We start from the raw sequence: 20,000 nt of genomic DNA on the forward strand, positions 1-20,000 counted from the left end.
CTCCTACATGTTTGTGTGTGTGTGTGTGTGTGTGTGTGTGTGTGTGTGTGTGTGTGTGTGTGTGTGTGTGTGTGTGTGTGTGTGTGTGTCTGCAGCAGGAGAGTCTCACGGTTCACTTTACTAGTGTGAGAGCTATTTGCCTTCTCCATCTCACCAACAAACAATGCCTGCAAGTGATCAAAGTGTAGCTAAACGTGACACTTCATTGAGCTTTGCCAGCGGTAGAGAGAGAGAGAGAGAGAGAGAGAGAGAGAGAGAGAGAGAGAGAGAGAGAGAGAGAGAGAGAGAGATATGGAGAGAGGGGGAGAGTAGAACTGTGTGGTAGTGAAAGAGATACAGATATAGATGAAGAGAGAGAAAGAGAAAGGGGGACAACAAGAGAGAGTGAAAGAGAGAGAGAAACAAAGAGAGGAGGGGGAGAGAGGAGAGAGAGAGAGAGAGAGAGAGAGAGAGAGAGAGAGAGAGGGTTAGATTGGGCCATGTTCCAGAGCCGTGTTCTGTTTCCATGCACTAAATGATCTCTGTCCTGTCTCCCCCCCCCCTCTCTCTTCCTCTCTCTCTTTCTTTCTTTCTTTCTGCCTCTGTCGCTCTGCCGCTCCCTTTCTTCTTTCTCTCTTTCTTTGCATCACCATTCCTTGTCTCAGTGTCAGGTCCCCCCTCACTGTCTCTCCATTCATAAGACAACAAAAGACATCAGACAGTCGGACAGTTCCTCAGGCGCCGGGCCTCACATGCCAACCAGGTCGGAGACATCAAAGCCAGGAGCTCAGGACTGACCTGGTCCTGCCAAAACCATCCTGCTTTTACCAAACCGTCAGTCCTGCCAAAAATCATCCTGCTTCTACCAAACCGTTAGTCCTGCCAAAACAGTTTCAGTCCTGACTAAAATTGTTCCAGTCCTACAATAAAAAGTCTGAAAACTTTAAAAAATAAAATAAAAACTGCCTTGCACTAAACAGGAAGTAAGGCGTTTCTGCCAGCAGGTTCTAATGTAAATAAAAATGTTTGTGCTGTGTTTACTTTCACCTTTAGCATTACAGCCAAAGGCAGGAAGTCCAGCAATGGGCCCAAGGCAAGTGAGAATGAGCTTTTGTGAAATGCATATTCTGTTTATTTCTGCCATTCCATTGCATCTGTCTGAAAAGACATAAATAAACCCGACATCTCCAAAGACGAAAGCCTATGTGATAACCCTGACTGTTCTGATTACCTGAGTGATTATCTGATTATCTGAGTGATGATCTGAGTGATTATCTGCTCAACTGGACTCAATAGCAATCTATCCAAAGGATCAAAGAGCCAGGGGTCCATAAACATCCACATGAGGCCAAGATGGAGCTTTTCTGGACTTTATATATATCTGAGTTTGATGCCAAGAAATACTAAGGAAGGCCTACAAATACCTGAAATGCTTGATCATACTAGAAAGTGGTATTAAATATTCAAATAATAATATTTGATTGAATTTGATTTACAGTTTTTTGCAGCTGATAAAACACAAAAAGTGGTCCTTATAGCACAATTTCTGAAACAACTAACTATACACTCAAACACATGGTAGTAGTGTTTCCATTTGTCACTTCTGTGTGTAGTCACATATATGAAAGGCTAATAATCTGATATTTGTGTGTAGCGTTTGGATGCAAAAATATGGTTTTAGCAAGAGTTGCCAGAGTTTTGATTGAAGTGTTTGCTTTTTCCATAAGTGTGAGATGTTTTGCCTGTTGTGTATGTAGCATTGGCTGCTGTGTGTTAAGATTCAACAAAAGAGACATAGTTTCACAAATTGGGCCTTAGCGTCTGCAAAAAACTGTAATCCCGGCATGGCTCTGTGACCTTTGTGACCTTTGTGCCCTGTTTGACTGTATTGGCAGGGTCACGTGACACACTCAGCCACCATCCGTCTCTCCTCCAGACGCTTCTTCCTGCTGAAGTAAAGAGCAGGAAAGGGGAGAGAACAAGTGCATAGGCATTGTGTGTGTGTGTGTGTGTGTGTGTGTGTGTGTGTGTGTGTGTATAGTCTCACGCATATGTGCTTATACATGTGTATGTGTGTACACATGCACATGTGTGTGTCTGTGTGTGTGTGTGTGTGTGTGTGTGTGTGTGTGTGTGTGTATAGTCTCACGCATATGTGCTTATACATGTGTATGTGTGTACACATGCACATGTGTGTGTCTGTGTGTGTGTGTGTGTGTGTGTGTGTGTGTGTGTGTGTGTGTATAGTCTCACGCATATGTGCTTATACATGTGTATGTGTGTAAACATGCACATGTGTGTGTCTGTGTGTGTGTGTGTGTGTGTGTGTGTGTGTGTGTGTGTGTGTATAGTCTCACGCATATGTGCTTATACATGTGTATGTGTGTACACATGCACATGTGTGTGTCTGTGTGTGTGTGTGTGTGTTTGTGTGTGTGTGTGTGTGTGTGTGCGCGTGCGAGATTATATGCACATGTGTGTGTGTGTGTGTGTGTGTGTGTGTGTGTGTGTGTGTGTATAGTCTCACGCATATGTGCTTATACATGTGTATGTGTGTACACATGCACGTGTGTGTGTGTGTGTGTGTGTGTGTGTGTGTGTGTGTGTGTGTGTGTGTGTGTGTGTGCGCGCGAGATTATATGCACATGGGTGAGTGTGTGTGTGTGTGTGTGTGTGTGTGTGTGTGTGGACAGGCACAGATCAGAGGGAGAACGAATAAGAAAGGCAAAGCTTTTATTAGACTGTGGCAGAGAAAAAAGCGAGGGAGAGAGAGAGGGAGAGAGAGAGAGAGAGAGAAATGCTTTAGAGCACATGTGCAGCAGATCCCAGTAATGTGCAGCACTGGGGGTGCGGGTGCTTCATGCACACATGTTGAGCAGATCTGTGTTTGCATGGCTCACTACGTGGTGGTGGTGGGGGGGGGGGGGGGGTGTTTCTTCTTCTCTCACTCCCCCAACACTGAGTGAATGATGACAAAATTACCTGCCAGACATTCTCAGCCTCATTCATTTTTTCATCTCATCTAATTTCTTCTTTTGTATTTCTTTCTGTCTCTCTCTCCCGCTCTCTCTGTCTTCCCCTCTCCCCCTCTGTCAGAGTGTCCTCTAACCCTCACTCTAACTCTAACCCTCATTTCAACTCTAACCCTCACTCTAACTCTAACCCTCATTCCAACATCTAACCCTCACTCTAACTCTAACCATAAGTCCTAACTCTATCGCTCAATCGAACTCTAACCCTGTGAGCAGCGCAGGGCAATCTGTGCCACTCCCGTGACACTACACTGGGCTATGGTCCCATTACACTACACTGGGCTATGGTCCCAGTACACTACACTGGGCTACAGCCCCATTACACTACACTGGGCTATGGTCCCAGTACACTACACAGTACACACGTCGTTACAACGCCGTTGACGTTACTGGTTATTAAAAGCGGTGCGTTACTATATATTGATATACTAACAGTAATGCGAGCGGACCGCTGCCCAGGCTAGTGAGGAGTAACAGATCCCGATAGGTCACAGTTCTCGGTGTAACACCTGTTTAACTTAACAAGTCAGTAAGCGATTGGCTAAGGCAGCGTTATGATAGCCAATCAGAGCCAGTGTTTTTACACGCGCGCCGAAGCACTCCAGTGACACGACACAGACGGAGAAGAGGCAGAAATGGCGAGTCAGGAGCAAGCTGAAGAAAAATGATCATTTTCAAGGTGGCGATATAAACATTATTTAAGAAAATACTTGAAGTTCCTGAATGTCTACCAGACTGGGTATTTCATTTATTTAATTAAGAATATAGGTTTTATTGTTAAGTGACCCCCCCGTGACCCCGACTAGCGGGATTAAGTGGTTCGGATAATGGATGGATGGATGGATGTTAAGTTTACTTATTGTGAACAAACCAGTTGTCTCAGGTTGAGAGAATTTAATTTAATTTGATAGATGTAAATGCACTTTATATAGTGTAACTGTTTACTTTTGCTTTTATTTTTTACAAAGATTTGGGATTTTAAAGGATTTTATCCTGAACTGGTCTGTGGATGTGCAATAAATATCAAAAGTTAAACACCTTTCTGATCTACTCTTTTCAACTGACTGTAAAAACTGCTTTATCAAAAAAATCCTTATTCATTGGCATATAACTTTTTTTTAACTTTAACGCAAATAGTTACTTTCCCTGGTAACGAGTTACTTTTATTATAGAGTAATTCAGTTACTAACTCAGTTACTTTTTTGAACAAGTAGTGAGTAACTATAACTAATTACTTTTTTAAAGTAACATTCCCAACACTGGTCATATTACACTACACTGGGCTATGGTCCCATTACACTACACTGGGCTATGATGGTCACATTACACTACACTGGGCTACGGTCCCAGTACACTACACTAGGCTACAGCCCCAGTACACTACATTGGGCTACGGCCCCAGTACACTACACTGGGCTAAGGCTCCAGTACACTACACTGGGCTACGGTCCCAGTACACTACACTACACGCTTCTTCGTGAGAGGTTCTCCTGGCACTGGGGAAACTGCACGTCCACGTTTACATTATGCAGGTGTCACACTGATGTGAAGGGAGTCAGAGTGGTTGCGTAAGTCTGAGAAGCTTCTCCGGAGCTGAGAGCGGCTTTTCGAATAATTGGCGAGACCTTGCTGACACCGTCACTTACTGTAAATAAAAATAACGCCGGCTTTCTGGCCAACACAGACGTGTAGGAAACAGGAAGCAATGGCATGCAGGATCTCCAAGAAACCACAGAATCTCAGAACAGAAGCGAACACCACCACGAGGGTCCCTCAGAAACCTGCAATAATCAGATCATTGAGGTCAAAGTTCAGTGTATTTATATAACGCTGTTTTACAACATGTTTTGTCGCAAAGCAGCTTCACACAAGTACGGGTCCAGGTCTCTGACGATCAAGATGAAGGCGACAGTGGCGAGGAGAAACTCCCATGGAGGAGATGTTTGGAGGACCAAGACTACAGGGAGAAGCCATCCTCCCCTGGGCAGTTCAGTTAGTAACCAGCCCTGGCTTTAGTACCTTATATATAGACATGTTGCTCAGTGTAGGCTCTACCAGTGGGTCCTGGGTAGGTTGGAGGACTGTGTCTGCATCTGATGGAGCAAGTGGAGTTGGTGGATGGATATGACCCCATCAGTTCATCTACTGGCAGCACCAGGACATCCTCTGGCATCATCTCAGATTGTTCGTCACTATCGTGGAGGTCCAGACCATGGCTGGTATCATCTCCACAGCATCGTACAGATGAAACAGAAAGATGTTGTGAGATCAGTACAGATGGAGGACACACAAACGCAGATCAGTTATTGGGATGCAGATCGTTTACATTTGGGCACATGCTGAGACAGGTCAAAGGTCAAGCAACGCAGCTGCATCATTAAACCAGCGTTACGCTTAAAGTGTCAGTGTGGGAGTCCCCAGGGGTCTTGGGTCATTCTGTGATTAACTACTTGTAAAACAAGATCACAGAACCTACATAGATATATACATTACTTTAGATAGTAATTTCTAATGGTGTAATACAATAAGTCTATTCTATCTGTGGTGAAGTTAACTCAAAGATTGACAGTGACCTCATTTACAAAGGCCAAAATTCTACAATTTCACCTCTCAGAAAGTGATTTTACTGCTGGAGTGGGCAGCAAAGGTGGGGGGTTGTGATCCAGCCAAACGCTCCAGACCGGAGCACAGGGACAGGGACGCGCAGAGACGAGCAAAGAGACTAGCGCAGAGACGAGAGCTTCGGCCGGCCGGCCTCAGGGTCCCGCTCACCACAGGCAGCAGGTTGCAACCTGCCGGCCGGCTGCTGCTCCCGGGTCCTGGGGAGCCGCGGAAGGTAATTACTAAGTTTGGTGGGGAGAAGATGGAAATTTTGCTGAGAGGCAGAAAGTTTTCCACCTTCGGAAAGGTCAGATGAGCGCCTCTCGGAGTTGGCCGCCACAACACGACGGGAACAAAGGCGCTGCAATGATGGATTAGCACATTTAAAAACATTCTGAAGGAAGAGAACGCAGAATGAACTTTGCCCCGAATATCTGAACGTGACTAACTGCTTCTGGCCATGACAAAACATACTGAGACACAAATAAAATGGTGTGTGAAAATTGGGCAAATGCAATAAAATTGTCCCTCACTCATGTGGAAGGAGAGGGTTCATACCAGGAGCGTCACTATTGTGGGAGTGGAGGGTTGACTCATGGCGTATGTTGGCAGGTCACTAGGGTCACTATTTTGTATGATTTTGTAGACTGTATATTTGTCATTGATTTTACAATCATATGACCCTGATTACTGATTTCTGATTACTGATCTGTTAACAAACATGCATGACATGCTTCTATACTTTCGGCCTGAGGTCTGCAGAGTGGCAGCTACAAACACACACATGCACACACACACCCACACACACACACACCCACACACACACACCCACACGCATACACACACACACACATGCACACACACACACGCATATGCATACATGCATATACTCACACGCATACACACATACACACACACACACACACATACTGTATATGCGTACACACACACACACACACAAACACACACATACGCACACAGTAAATACAGTAAATAGTGGAAGCAGAGAGTTTCTGCTGCCGTTCTGATGATACTAAAATTAGAGTTTTGTGTTTAGCCCCCCCATGCCATAATGGTGTGGTCTAAAACAGAACATTCACTCCATTCTTGTGTTTCCCCTCCTTTATTTAATTCCTTTCATCCACGTGATGACATTCTCAACACACTGGGCACAGTCCCCATATGTAGAATACATACTGGAAGCATCTGGTGTGTTTCTGGACAAGCAGCGACTTCCACGTGTGAAGCTCTGATCCTGCCCACTTCTGTTCCCCGCCCCTGAGCCCCGCCTCCATGCCCCGCCCCTGAGCCCCGCCTCCATCCCCCGTCTCTGTTACTTACAGCACAATAGAGTGGTGAGATGGAGATTGGTGTGACTGGTGTGAATTTCACTCCAGTGCAGCTGTGATTCTCTCCAGAAATGAAGAGGAGTGTGTGTGTGACTCTCTGGGTTTTGTTCAAGATGCTTTCATTTTGCTTTTTTTTTTTTTGCTTCCAGAGTCATCTTTGTTTCATATGCAAATGTTGTCTTGCAAGAATTAATGGCTGTTCTTTCAAACGAATCCCCCCCCCCAAAACCCCTTAAAAAGAAGAGTGTTTACGTGTGTGTGTGTGTGTGTGTGTGTGTGTGTGTGTGTGTGTGTGTGTGGAGGATGGTAGGAGAGAAAGTCATGTGTGCGTATTTGTGTGTTTGTGAGTAGGTAGGGTGGTAGAAGAGTATGTCGTGTGTGTGTGTGTGTGTGTGTGGGTGTGTGAGAAAGAGAGACACTCAGGTGTGTGTGTGTGTGTGTGTGTGTGAGAGAGAGAGAGAGCAAGAGACACTCAGGTGTGTGTGTGCGTGAGAGAGAAAGAGACACTCAGGTTTATGTGTGTGTGTGTGTGTGATAGAGAGAGTGAGAGTCACTCAGGTGTGTGTGTGTGTGTGTGTGTGTGTGTGTGTGCGCGTGCATGTGTGTGAGAAAGCAAGAGACACTCAGGTGTGTGTGGGAGATTGACGGGTGAGTTCAGGGCTGCGGTGTACGCTGGATGCCCTCCTGCTGTCCAGGGTATCAGGACAACATTACCTGCATTATTTGGGGCCTCAACTCCACATTCCTTGCACAATAGTGCCAGAGTCTTCAGCGGGGCCTACCACGTAGAGATCATCAGACAAGATAACCCCTCACACAACGCTGGAGTCAGCAGGGGGCCAGACAGAGGCTGTCTCCGAGAGGCCGTCGAACCAAAACAACAGGAAAAAGCCGCAGCGCGACGTCTTTTCACACGAAGCGTAGATGAATATTAATGAGCTTCGAATCAGCCGCGGAAGACGCCGGAAGGAGGACGAACGCAGACGCTCGAATTTCACCAGAGGCGACTAGAAGAAGTGGGAGAAGTCTTCTAAAGCTAAACACACGTCTTCTCCCGCTCTCTCTCGCTCATGCACACATACTTGTGTTTACAGCTTCACTGAACCCTGAAGTTGTACCATGGAGAAAGAAGCGTTCTCCTGTCTCCTGGTCTTTTCTGCTCTTTTTCTGGTTTGTAAAGGCATTAAAATGACTCTATTCAGGGTGACAGTGGAGGGTGTTTAGAAAGTGATTATAGAAATGGTTTATAGCTTTTAACCCCCGCCAACAGGGAGCACGTTCACCAGAGTTCTTTAAAAGAAGCACCTGGTTTCTCAACTGGCGTTAAAACCTCACAGATGTCAGAGTGGCTGAGTTAAGTTTTTTTTTTCTTCACTGGGTCACTGAAAAGTTCTGGAAAGCTGAACTTTGTGTCCACTCTCTTTGTGTCTGTTAAAGGCTCGGCAGGGAACTGGCGTAAATCCAACCGGTGTTAGCAGCCATCTCGGCTGAAGCCAGCGCTGAGACTTGGACCCCCTGCCGGGTCAGGTGGAGTCTGGGGTGAAAGGTCAAGTTCTGCAGAGGGAAGAGGCTGGAGATCAGAGGTCGCCTCACAGCTGGCTTCCATAAAAGGGAAGAAATCCATGCTGAAACGCCTGCAGTATGTCAGCGGACACAACTCATCACAGCCACAGGGCACGCGTGTCAAAGCAGGCGGAAGCTGTGCAGAGGTTCGCCATACTGTAGAGACTCACACTCCTGTCCAAGATGGGTCTTCTGCCCCCTACTGGTGGAGAGAGTAAAGAACCATGTGCTCGTTGATGGGGAAGGATTACGGAAACGTGGCTTCCCCTCGATGGATAGGCTACGGAGCAGCCAATCGGACGTACGCGTGTCTGCGTGTTTTATAGTGTCTGCTGTTGGCTGGTTGGTGCTTGGTATCTGCTGCAGCTACCAGAGGCATGTGTCTCCATCCCTGTGAAAGTGCAGCCCCAACAGGCCGGTGAAACCGAGAGCTAGCCTCAGATGAAAGAAACACACATAAACAAACTGAACAAAGAAATGTGTTCCAGGCTTTTTGGAACTACACTTTAAATGTGAGCAGATGATAGAGAAACACCAGCAGCTCCCTCATAGGATATCCAGCCGCTGGGCTCCGTTCAGCATCAGGGAAGGACGCTAACGCTGTTTGCCGCTAGCACGCGGCAACCTTGAGCCATGAGCTCCAAACACGCCGCATGTGTTGTTAGCATCGGTCCGGCTGCGAGCTGTGATTCAGTGTTCGGTCAGGTCCGTCTCTCCCCAGCTGAAGGCTGCTGTGAGTGCAGAGTGAGGCAGGAGATTCCCAGTTTTGGAAATACAGCAACTTTTGGGTTACAGAAGCACTTTTGGAGTCAGAGGGGGGGCGGCGAGACGTCTCGCTAAAGTCTCTCTAAAGTCTCTAAATCCTGCTTGCTTCTGCCACAAAGTGCATATTTGCACAAAACCTCACAGGTTTATTAGCTCTGCTACTCCTGCCCATAAAACATCGACATGATGTGCATAAAATATTCATATAATAAATATTCATAAAATAAATATTCATATAATGAAGGTCTGCTTGCGATTGAAGCAGGCAGTAAGAGCTCCAGACGCTGCACACAGCACTGATTCATGTCAAATTAAATCAACCCTTTCCCACCATTAAGGGGATGCTGAAGGTTTTCTTCAGGTGACTTTTTTCCTTGGGACCAACATCCTGCCGCACATTGTTAAGGCCGTGTCCGTTCCTCAGGATGGATCTGCGATTCCGCCCTTTCCCAGGGTGCCCCGGGAACCTGGAACCTCAGTTTCGGCTTGACAAAATGTGAGAAGCTCAGGATCGGCCTGTGGTGGGAAGTGGTCAGGGTTGTGTTCCGACCAGCATGTCAGAAGTGCGAAGAGTTTTACACATGAGCAATCGGGCTTGCCCGGATAGTGAATTAATACCCCACCCTGTCTCACAGATCACAGATGTCTGTCACAGCTGTCTGTCACACAGAGACACTAATGGGTCACAGTTGTTCTGATGATTCTGTTCATTTATTACCAAAGACCTCATTATGTCTTTATGTAAAACCTTTTAAATAATCATACAGTATGTCTATTAGCGCTAATACATCTTGGTAGAGTATCAGCATTGCAACAGACTATCAATATCCCAGCTTTGCATGAAACAAGGCTATGAGTGTCCCCAGTGAGCAAGAGAAATAGATTTTCTCATGGTGGAGCACTTAGGACTTCTCTCATGGAGTGCATGTCTAGAAGTCTATCTCAGTGTTCAGCTCATGAAGCCTCTTTGTTATGATGTTCAGGTCTTCAGGTCAGGTCCACCCAGGTCCGCAGGTCCGCTGTTAAGGTCAGGTAGACTCATGATGTTCAAGGATTGCTAGTACATTTCTATCTTTACTTCTACAGTCTGTGTGTGTGTGTGTGTGTGTGTGTGTGTGTGATAACAATTTCACAGTGAGGTGTGTGAAGAGTCTCTGCATGATGGCCTGTGCTGACCTGCTGTGACCTCTGACCTGACCTCTCAACCACTACTGCTCTCTGCAGTACGGTTTCCCTGACGATATGTACCGCGTCACTGCCGCTCAATTGAGCAACGGGTCTTTTCAGCTGATTGAGTTTTGAGTAGCAAACACACTTCAGTCTTAACAAGAACAATACCATGGAAGTGTATGGGACTTTATTGGAGTGTATGAAGATTTTTACGCACCCCATGTGTGTCATAAATCTGCACTAACACCTCGCACAAGCACAAATGAGTGACAAATGAGTACTGTTTAGCCTGAATAGGGCTAAGGTTAGGGGATAAGGGTTAGGGTTAAGGATTAAGAGTTGGGGTTCTAGGGTTAAGGGTTAGGGGTTAGGGTTAGTCTGACTAGGGTTAAGGGCTAGCTTTAAGGGTTATGGGTTAGGGGTTAGGTGTTAGGGGTTAGGGTTATGAGTGACTAAGGTTATGAGTGACTACTGACTCCATCTTCTGATTATGAGCTTTTCATTGTGGATTTTCGTCTTCTCCTCTTAACTCCCCTAACCCCTACCACTAACCCCTAACCCCTAACCCCTACCTATCCCTTGACTCTCTGTTAGAGCCTGAGTCAGCTGGTACGGTAGAAGGAAAAGCCATTGTGAAGTAGGACCTGGTTAGCATTAACGCACTGCGGAAGAATATCAATTCCATATGCCTAAATTATTCTGAGGGCAGACTGAGAGAATGAGAGAGAAGTGGAGAGAGGTAGAGAGAGGGGGAGAGGAGGAGAGAAATAGGGAGGGGGAGAGAAGGAGAGAAAGAAGTGGGGGTAAAACATTGTCTGATTCTCATTTTTATGATGGCAGAGTGTCTAAACTGGAAACAAACCAAACTCTTCAGCTTTATTAGACTTGAGGTTATCGGCATTCCGTGCAAATGAGACGCCATTAAAGAGGCTTGAGTGGTGTGTGGTAGGACCGTGAGAGGGTTTGGCTGCAGTACCGTGCCAGGATCGTGAAGTTTCGACTGGGTTAGGGTTAAGGGTTAGGGTTAAGGGTTAGGGTTTGCCAGCTCACACACTTTCCCCCACTTCTGCTTCTCAAACCGTTTTTCCACAAGAGAGGTAAACCCTCAGTGCCACAAAGAACACAGAGTAGTAATGAGGCTACAGAGATCCAGTGAAAGTTCAGTTCCAGGAGTCGCTAACTCAGCAGGGATTTTCTTTTTTTGTTGTTTATTTGTTTTTTGTTAGTTTGGGATTGTATTTCTTTTTATATATTTTTTACCAGAGGAGGCATAGTTACCAGCTGAGATCTGGGACCTCTGTGGTTCCTCTAATGATATAGTGCTTGGAACTCTAGAGTCTGTTATAGGCAGAGCTGTAGCACTGGTTCATTAAACCCGGCCTGGCTGTGCTTAGAATTAAGGTTAACGTTAGCGGTTAGGATTGGGGTAAGGGGTTAGGGTTAACCCTAGCTCTAACCCAGCCCCTACATGGACAGCAGGTAGGACCATGGATGTGCTACTGGGTCCCTGATCTTCTCTACTCAGATGGGCTCACAGAGTTGGTTCCTCAGTCCAGCATCCTAGAGCAGGTGTCAGCACACTGGGACATATGTAAGACTATATATGTCTCGCTATACGCAGCTCTCAATTAAGCAGGCGTATTCCACAGCTCTGTGTAGTACTCGATTCTGATTGGTCAGTTATTCAGGAGGAACAGGCCTCCGAGCGGGGTATCTGACTGTTGTTCTGGTCCTCACTGTGAGCCAATTAGTTGTGATGAGACATTTTTCTTAGCGGTGACCGTAACCGCCTAATCAAACGGGTTCTTTACTGGTGAGTTCCTGCTGTCTTTGGTAAGTAGCTGTGAAATAAGTAGAATGAGGTACAGTCGGCTTCACCACCCGGCGTGGGGGCCCAGACTATCTGACAGGGTTCCTGCAGGATAATGACCCACCAGCCACTGCGTCATTCCTCACATCTCCAGCACAGCCACCGCTGGCCTGGACATTTTTGTGTGTGTGTGTGTGTGTGTGTGTGTGTGTGTGGTGGAGGTTTCTTTTCTGTGTGTGTGTTCTCTGAGCCGCAGTGATGGGAGGCAGACTGTGATCAATACAGTCTTCATATCAGTGCAAATAAAACACTTTTTGTGTGTATGTGTGTGTGTGTGTATTGGCTTCATATTCCACTGTCTGGCCAAATATCCCTGCTGTCTCTTACCTAACTTGTCTAATGTCTATTGCCTTAAAGGTTTCAGATGCAACTATCAAAAACTATAATCAAGCATCCCTGTACAGACAGCAGCTGGTGATTCACTTACCCAACCGCCTCAGGACTGTGTGCTGCTTCAGAACGGATTGGAAGGCAGACCTCTGCAGCTTCAGTACTACTGACTCGGACTATGTTCGAGTTTTATAAAGAAGACCTGAAACAAGGAGCTATAACAAGAAAACAAAAATCTAAGCTATCCTACTTCAAAACGTTTAGCAATAAGCACAATTTTACCACAGAGCTGGATAAGTTCACAGAAAGACATGATGGGATCGCCCATGTGATTGAATAGGCATTCAGTGGGAGCTGACTGGGAGCTCCCTGGAACTGCAAGATTTCAAAGTCTTGAGCTGCTGACCACAGCCCTGTCTCTGGATCAGTGTGACACAGCCCTGTCTCTGTATCAGTGTGACACAGCCCTGTCTCTGGATCAGTGTGACACAGCCCTGTCTCTGGATCAGTGTGACACAGCCCTGTCTCTGCATCAGTGTGACAGCCCTGTCTCTGTATCAGTGTGACACAGCCCTGTCTCTGTATCAGTGTGACACAGCCCTGTCTCTGCATCAGTGTGACACAGCCCTGTCTCTGTATCAGTGTGACACAGCCCTGTCTCTGTATCAGTGTGACACAGCCCTGTCTCTGTATCAGTGTGACACAGCCCTGTCTCTGTATCAGTGTGACACAGCCCTGTCTCTGTATCAGTGTGACAGCCCTGTCTCTGTATCAGTGTGACACAGCCCTGTCTCTGTATCAGTGTGACAGCCCTGTCTCTGTATCAGTGTGACACAGCCCTGTCTCTGTATCAGTGTGACACAGCCCTGTCTCTGTATCAGTGTGACACAGCCCTGTCTCTGCATCAGTGTGACACAGCCCTGTCTCTGCATCAGTGTGACACAGCCCTGTCTCTGCATCAGTGTGACACAGCCCTGTCTCTGTATCAGTGTGACACAGCCCTGTCTCTGCATCAGTGTGACACAGCCCTGTCTCTGCATCAGTGTGACACAGCCCTGTCTCTGCATCAGTGTGACACAGCCCTGTCTCTGTATCAGTGTGACACAGCCCTGTCTCTGTATCAGTGTGACACAGCCCTGTCTCTGTATCAGTGTGACACAGCCCTGTCTCTGCATCAGTGTGACACAGCCCTGTCTCTGCATCAGTGTGACACAGCCCTGTCTCTGTATCAGTGTGACACAGCCCTGTCTCTGTATCAGTGTGACACAGCCCTGTCTCTGCATCAGTGTGACACAGCCCTGTCTCTGTATCAGTGTGACACAGCCCTGTCTCTGCATCAGTGTGACAGAGCCCTGTCTCTGCATCAGTGTGACACAGCCCTGTCTCTGTATCAGTGTGACACAGCCCTGTCTCTGCATCAGTGTGACACAGCCCTGTCTCTGTATCAGTGTGACACAGCACTGTCTCTGTATCAGTGTGACACAGCCCTGTCTCTGTATCAGTGTGACACAGCCCTGTCTCTGCATCAGTGTGACACAGCCCTGTCTCTGTATCAGTGTGACACAGCCCTGTCTCTGTATCAGTGTGACACAGCCCTGTCTCTGTATCAGTGTGACACAGCCCTGTCTCTGCATCAGTGTGACACAGCCCTGTCTCTGTATCAGTGTGACACAGCCCTGTCTCTGCATCAGTGTGACACAGCACTGTGGGTGACTTCAGTGGTAATGTAGGCAGGACAAGCGTCCTCTACAGTAACCTTTCAAGTCAACCAACCCCATTCCAGCAAACGCCATTTCCCCCAACCCTAATCCTGACAATCTTGAACCTAATCCCGATTAACCCTAATTCGACACAATGTAAAGATTCAACACAGTGGAGAGATTCGGCACGGTGTAGAGATTCAACACAACATCATAGGAAAGACTCAAACACTGCAATTCCTGGGGGGCTGGAGAGGTAAAGACATGAGCGGAGATGTCTGCTGAACCAGGAGTCCTGCTGAACCAAGAGTCCTGCTGAACCAAGAGTCCTGCTGAACCAGTAGTCCTGCTGAACCAGTAGTCCTGCTGAACCAGTAGTCCTGCTGAGCTAGGAGTCCTGCTGAACCAGGAGTCAGTCTGCACCACACACATGGACACGCACATGAACACAGACACACACACACACACACACACACACACACACACACACACACACACACACACACACACACACATACTCAACTGTCAAGCTTGATTTGTTTACAGACTTTCTGTTATTGTTTTTTGGGGTGATTTTTAATGAGAAAGCAAAATGTAATGTTTCAATTGCTATTCACACACACACACACACACACACACACACACGCCTGGAAAACCCTTGTGAAAACAGGCCGGGGACACACTGTAACAGGTTTGACAGGTTTCTCTTGTGAGCGGAGGTGCTATTTTACAAAATAATAAAAACAACAAAGAGATGAAAGATCTTTGGGAATGATGCACACACACACACACACACACACACACACACACACACACACACACACACACACCTGCACAGACATGCAGGAACACACATACACAGACACATACATACACTCTAGATCATTTGTACACTTGTGGACTTGTGTTAATAAATAAACTGTGGTGCTGCAGATGAGCCAGGGAATCAAAAAAGGACCTCTGCAGGAAACCTACAATTACCATCGCCATGGTGATGACTCTCAAGAGGCCTGCATAGATACGGGCGAGTGTCGGCGGAGCTGCAAGGGTCGTGGGTCGCGGCCTCTCTGTGTGACACTCTTATCTCGCACGGGTGTGTGACATTTTATGTCCAGAACTGTCAGACCAGTCATCACAGAAGTATGACAGTCTGTCACGACACACAAGATTCCAAAAAAGTCACGTGGAAAATGGAGGCTTTTAGGAGAGTAGTGTATCAGGTCTCAACATGCCCAGAGGGTTTTCTTTTTCCATTTGAGCGGTACGGTTTGACAGCAGAGGATCCTTTGAAGGTCTCAAAGCTAACAAGATTTCTCAAGGCACGCTAGTTTTTGAGGTACGCTGCCTTATCAGGGCCCCGGTTATGGGCACCACATGGTTTCCAGGGCAACGCAGTAAGCCGCGACCTCCATGCCATATGCCAACATCTCCCACAGTATCTCCACCTCCACCCCGCAACAGAGCATCTCCACCTCCCACCACAGTATCTCCATTTCCTGAAAGAGGCGGGGCTGCCACGTCTCCACCCACCTAGTGTCACAGCGGTGCTCAGAAGGCTGGGGGTTTTCAAGATAGCTGGGTCCGTTTTGAGAGCAGTCTTGTAGAACAGGAAGACAACCAGCCTGCTGCTCTCATATCTGCTATCGTAGACACTAGCCATCACAGCAACAGAGCAGCAGCAGCGTCAGTTAACGAAAACTGACCAACCAGAGCTGAGGAATTGACCAATCAGAACTGAGACCAGGCAGAGGACCAATAGCTGCACTGAGACGTCACCTCAGTCCCGCTCTGTTCAGAGTGCTCCTCATGTTAGAATAGATTGTGCTTATACCAGCAAGTAATCTAGGATTACTAAACATAAGATCTATATCATCTAAAGCACGAATCATTAACTGAGTAATTACTGACTGTAATATTCGTTGAGCTGAAACTTGGGGCAGCCCTGATGATTATAGAGTGCTGAGTGAATCCTCTCCTAATACCCGCAACTGTGCTCGTAACTCCTATTGTCCTAGTCATGGGAGTGGTGTCATGGAGGTGGTGTTATGGGGGTGGTGTCATGGAGGTGGTGTTATGGGAGTGGTGTCATGGAGGTGGTGTTATGGGGGTGGTGTCATGGAGGTGGTGTTATGGGGTGGTGTTATGGAGGTGCTGTAATATAGGTGGTGTTACGGGGGGGTGTCATGGAGGTGGTGTTATGGAGGTGCTGTAATATAGGTGGTGTTACGGGGGGGTGTCATGGAGGTGGTGTTATGGAGGTGCTGTAATATAGGTGGTGTTACGGGGGGGTGTCATGGAGGTGGTGTTATGGAGGTGCTGTAATATAGGTGGTGTTAGGGGGGGGTGTCATGGAGGTGGTGTTATGGAGGTGCTGTAATATAGGTGGTGTTACGGGGGTGGTGTTATGGAGGTGCTGTAATATAGGTGGTGTTACGGGGGGGTGTCATATAGGTGGTGTTACGGGGGGGTGTTATGGAGGTGCTGTAATATAGGTGGTGTTACGGGGGGGTGTCATATAGGTGGTGTTACGGGGGGGTGTTATGGAGGTGCTGTAATATAGGTGGTGTTACGGGGGGGTGTCATATAGGTGGTGTTACGGGGGGGTGTCATATAGGTGGTGTTACGGGGGGGTGTCATATAGGTGGTGTTACGGGGGTGTCGTCGTGATACGGATGTGATGTTTTGGGGTGGAATCATAGTTGTGGTGTCATGGCAAATATAGAGGCGGTTCTAAAAAAAAAGTCTTAAAGGTTAATTCGCTTGAATTCATTATTCTCAATGTGACTGACTCATCTTCAACCAAAAAAAAATGTCATGGTGTTTTATGCTAATTGCTGTTAACCACCTCAAGGTTCCTGCAAGAATCTGGGACTCTCTATGATCACAGTACTACTAACAGACAAGGCAAAAAGCATCATTGTTCTGTGTGATTTTAGTACTATTAGCAGATAAGACAACAATCATGAGTGATTTGTATGATCTTAGTACTATTAACAGATAATGCAACAATTTTAAGTGATTTAAATGTTCAATTTGAAAATATAAATATTCTTTAAAATTAACATTCAGTCAATATTTTTGATTTGATGGGTTTTACTCAGAATGAGGTGCCACCTTTGCAGAATCGTAACCATACAGACCTAATCTTATCTTTACACAACGCATTTTGAAGCCGTCCGCCGTCAAAGTGAAGTAAGTTCTTACAACTTATCAAGCTGCAAAAAACATGAAACACTAAATCGGAGGTACTTAAAGCACCCGGGACAAAGCTTCCCTTAATATAAATGCAATCACATAAGGCCAAATCACTTATTAGCTCTAAAATAAAAACCCAATTTTCCAATTCAATACACATCTAACAAAAACAACCTGGGAGTCAAACTGGAAGTCAAACTAGACTTGAATTCCCAATCCCACAGGAATGTAACAGTAAGTGATGCTTACATACAGTTTTTTAATGATAATAGTGAAAATATTAGGGAAAGAAAGTGCACTTCCTCCGACTCTGGTAAACTGTATGTTGGTATCTGTGTGTAGGTCCAGATACGCTAACCGACCCCTTTCCCCTAATTTGTTGTAGGGAGCTCATTTCTTTGATATTCTTCCAAATCCTCCTCACGTTCACTTGATTCAGTTCCAGCTCCTTCACTCAAACAACAACCACCCATTAGTATACAGCTAATGCTTACTGTAATGAACTCTTCTCCTGGCCTTGGTCGTGTTCCCAAATCATTAAAACTCACAGTGTTTGAACCACTTATTAAAAACAGTCACATTCCTTTGAGCTTTCTACACAGGCCAATTTCAAACCTGCCCTTTACTTCCAAAGTACTAGAAAAAAAAAAAAAACAGTTTAAAATCACCAGAATTATTTCAGTTTGGATTTACATATCACACTAACAACTTTGATAAAGGACACATCTCTTATCTTAGTAGCAACTGTGTTTGATACCATCAACTAAAACATATTTCTGGACAGGCAGGAACTAACTAACTGGCATTAGGGGACAAACACTCACACGGTAATAGTCTCATTTGCTATCACATAATGATATGGGCATATATGACATGGATATATATATCCATGATGTGAACCTCCTGTTCCACCACATCCCAAAGGTGCTCTATTGGATTGAGGTCTGGTGACTGTGGAGGCAATTGGAGTACAGTGAACTCACTGTGGTGTTCATGAAACCAGTCTGAGATGATTCTCGCTTTATGACACGCTGCGTTATCCTGATGGAAGTATCCATCAGAAGATGGGTACACTGTGGTCATAAAGGGATGGACATAGTCAGCAACAATACTCAGGTAGGCTGTGGCATTGACATGATGCTCAATTGGTACTAATGGGCCCAAAGTGCCAGGAAAATATCCCCCACACCATTGCACCACCACCACCACCAGCCTGCACCATTGATACAAGGCAGGATGGATCCATGCTTTCATGTTGTTGACGCCAAATTCTGACCCTACCATCTGAATGTCGCAGCAGAAATCAAGACTCATTAGACCAGGCAACGTTTTTCCAATCTTCTGTTGTCCAATTTTGATGAGCCTGTGCAAATTGTAGCCTCAGTTTCCTGTTCTTAGCTGTCAGGAGTGGCACCCGGTGTGGTCTACTGCTGCTGTAGCCCATCCGCCTCAAGGTTTGATGTGTTGTGCATTTAGAGATGCTCTTCTGCATACCTCGGTTATTTGAGTTACTGTTGCCGTTCTATCAACTCGAACCAGTCTGGCCATTCTCCTCTGACCTCTGGCATCAACAAGGCATTTGTGCCCACAGAACTGCCACTCACTGGATATTTTCTCTTTTCAAGACCATTCTCTGTAAACCCAAGAGATGGTTGTGCGTGAAAATCCGATCAGATCAGCAGTTTCTGAAATAGTCAGACCAGCCCGTCTGTCACCAACAACCACGTTCAAAGTCACTTAAATCACCTTTCTTCCCCATTCTGATGGGAATTCATTATTATTGACTTTGAGTGTTCATAAAAAAGTTAGCATTATTATTGACCTTGGGTGTTCGTAAAAACGTTGGCATTATTATTGACTCTGAGCTCTTGTAAAAATGTTGGTATTATTATTGACTCTGAGCATTCATTTGGCACACACTCTCAGGTCAGGTCACTACAGTGTTCCTATAGTAGCTTTTCTATGTATGCAGTCCTGCTAGACTGAGACATCCTGTCCTCACCAGACGCAGAAGCACCGCTCTGTGCCGTTATTCCATCACGGTTGGATTACTGATCATATAATTGGATGAGGCAAAACGAAATTAACTAAACTTCAACTTGTACAGCAGCAGTCAGAGTCCTTACAAGAGCTGCAAATTTAGATCACATTAGATGTGCTCCTCCACCACTACACTGCCACCGTTATATTCCAAACTAGTTTTGTGGGCATATAAGTGGGTGACGTCCGTACATAAACATGCAGATCTTGGGGCTCTCGGTGTTGGAGTTTTTAACTGTTAACATGGAGATAATCCAGAATGTCCCAGTGCTACTGGTAGATGAACTGATGCCCTGTCCATCCACCCATCTCCTTAAACATCTCTGAGACCCTCTTCATGTTCTTTGGAAGTCACACATTTTATACTTTATTTGATTCCATATACAGTAAATAACATAATCAGGAA

The sequence above is a fragment of the Brachyhypopomus gauderio genome, chromosome 12 (genome assembly GCF_052324685.1).
Source record: "Brachyhypopomus gauderio isolate BG-103 chromosome 12, BGAUD_0.2, whole genome shotgun sequence".
Taxonomy (NCBI): Eukaryota; Metazoa; Chordata; class Actinopteri; order Gymnotiformes; family Hypopomidae; genus Brachyhypopomus; species Brachyhypopomus gauderio.